Raw genomic sequence first — 2,808 nt, 5'->3', positions numbered from 1 at the left:
GCTTTGAGGGCTTTGTATGTGATCCTCAACTGAAATGAGTTAGATGACTGCCTGAAGCTGATAAATGTTGAGTGAACTGAATGACAATTTACCTGCTACTACAGAATTGTCAAGACTACATGGCATTTCTCATGTAGGTGAACTGGAAACACTTCCCATACAGACAGGGATTTCCCCCCACTGGGGAGGTGTATACCCCCCCGAACTTCCCCAACACCCCCTAGTTACCTGTTGCCAAATTAGTCGGTTGGAAATTTGAATTGAAATTAAAACATTAATACACACTTTAAAAGTATATGCAGGGCCCTACCAAATTCACAGTCCATTTTGGTCTATTTCATGGTCACAGGATTTTAAAAATTGTAAATTTCATGACTTCAGCTATTTAAATCTGAAATTTCACAGTGTTGTAATTGTAGGTCCTGACCCAAAAAGGAGTTGGTGGGGGTGGGGGCGCTCACAAGGCTATTGTACTGGAGTTGTGGTACTGCTACCCTTACTTCTGCGGTGCTGATGGCGGCGGTGCTGCCTTGGAGCTGGGCTGCTGGAGAGCAGTGGCTGCTGACTGGGAGCCCAGCTCTGAAGGCAGAGCCACCGCCAGCAGCAGTGCAGAAGTAAGGGTGGTATAGTATGGTATTGCTACCTTTACCTCCACACTGCTGCTGACCGGGGGGCTGCCTTCAGAGCTGTGAGCCTGGGCAACAGCAGCCACTCTGCCCTTGCCTAGCCCTGAAAGCAGCACAGAAGTAAAGATGGCAATACCGTGACCTCCTAAAATAACCTTGTGCGCACGCACACACGCACCCACAACACCCTTTTGAGTCAGGACCCACAATTTGAGAAACGTTGGTCTCCCCCATGAAATCTGTATAGTATAAGGTAAAAGCACACCAAACACTAGATTTCACAGGCAGAGACCAGATTTCATGGCTGTGAATTTGGTAGGGCCCTAAGTATATGAGAAAATACTTGTACCTGAGAAAGCATAATGGGTTTGAAAAGTATGAGCAAAGACTAGCTTCCTCATACAGCTGTTGTTTATCACTAGATCAGGGCATTCGTTTTGGCTGTATTTGCCTACCTAATAATTTCAAATTATTCTTTGTAAGCAAGGTCTGAATGAGCTTTCCCCTGACAGCTAGTGATGACCCAGAAGTGGGTGGAAGGGCTCAGGACCAGACTATTTACATGAACATACCTATTCTCCCTAGGTATCCAGCAGACAGAGCTATGCTGCCCAAGTGAACAGTTTTGGCTGGTATTAGGTTACAAATCATGTTAGTATACGCCATCCAATCTTAAACCGAACTTCGCACCCCTTGGTAATCTGTATGTTGTTCCCTGATAACTAGAAACGTCTACGCTTAAACTCTTTACCGTTCACTTTTTTTTGTTAAACATCTTAATTAAATGTGGGGGTCATGAAATGTTACCATCCCTTTGTATGAATAAAGGGCAGCAAAACTGTACTGAGCCTGCCTGAAGGAGTGGGGGTCTCGCTCAGTGCTTAATTTGTGCTAGGGCTTGCCGGGGCTCAGGCCTGGCACCTCTAGGCTTGGCAGTTCATAGCTCAGGGACCTCTGGGCTTATAACATTTAGTTACGAAAGAAACACACTTTCTTGAGCCCTGGCACCTCTTTCGTTACAAATAAAGCACTGGTCATCCTCAAATGCACTCCCTAAGCATGAGGTTTGGATGCCGTATGCTTGAAGAGAGAGAAGAGAGTGGGTGGGGTACAGGTGTTTCGCTTCTTGGCTCTGCATAAGAATCACAGGCACTTATTTGACCTGCCCCTCTCTCCTGTTTAGAGATAGAGATGATTAGGCTCCATAGAGAGCCTTTTGGTTGGTTAAGTGATCACTAGAGCTGAAATCACTGATAATCGGGTCTAAGTACTTAGATCTGCTGGGGGCCAGTGTGTCTGTGGAAGAGAGACCTCCCTGTACTAGTAGCAAGGTTCCCCCACTGAGAGCTGAAATCACTTGAGAGCTGCAGTATCCCCACCAGTTGAGTGGGAAACCGGGGTTCGATTCCCCGACAGGGAGGGCGGTGCCTTTTGACTGTGGGAGAAAGAAATGCCTGGCCTGGGCAGCCTGTTCCTCACCCCCTCCATCTATGACGACTTCTGTTCACACCCTGCAGTGTTGATTTCCACCTCTAGAGAGACAATTAGCCTGCAAGGCCACCTCTGCCTGCTTACCCTAGCAAAAGCCTTTACGTTGCCTTCTGCCACTGGGCCCAGCTTCAAGACCTGCACGTGGGGGTACTTTCAGAGTCACAAAGGGAAATACTCTGGCGAAGGGCATGAGGACAATCGCCCAGCGAAACGGGGTGGCAGCTGATCAAGGGGTGAGGAAGAGAGAAAAGCGGACAGGCAGCAGGCTGGCCTCCTGTCTTTTTTTCCTTTTGTGACGATTTTAACTGTGACAGTAATGGAGAGACTAGAGAAATACCTGTGGCTGCCCCAAGAGCACAGAGCTGAGCATTTTCCACCCTGCTGTTGGGTCACCCTACTGCTGGCCGTGATCATATAGTGGTTAATACTCTGCCCCGTGGCCGCAGCAACCTCGGCTCGACTCCAAGTCACGGCATTGCTTTTTTGTGGGGGATCGCCTGACACGTGCCTAGTGGCTCAGCTTGATTGCATCCACTTGCAAAGAGAGCCAGCAGCTGGTGCCTAGTTTCCGCTTGGTAAAGGAAAGTCCATCAGGAAAAGAGTAACGGGGAAGAGTAACAGGAATTCTCCCTGGGCACCAAGGTCCAGAAGCAGTCACTGTCCCCACCACTTCCATTCACCCCCTGCAGTG

The sequence above is a fragment of the Natator depressus genome, chromosome 1 (genome assembly GCF_965152275.1).
Source record: "Natator depressus isolate rNatDep1 chromosome 1, rNatDep2.hap1, whole genome shotgun sequence".
In the NCBI taxonomy this organism is placed as follows: domain Eukaryota; kingdom Metazoa; phylum Chordata; order Testudines; family Cheloniidae; genus Natator; species Natator depressus.
This window is presented reverse-complemented; position numbering follows the sequence as displayed.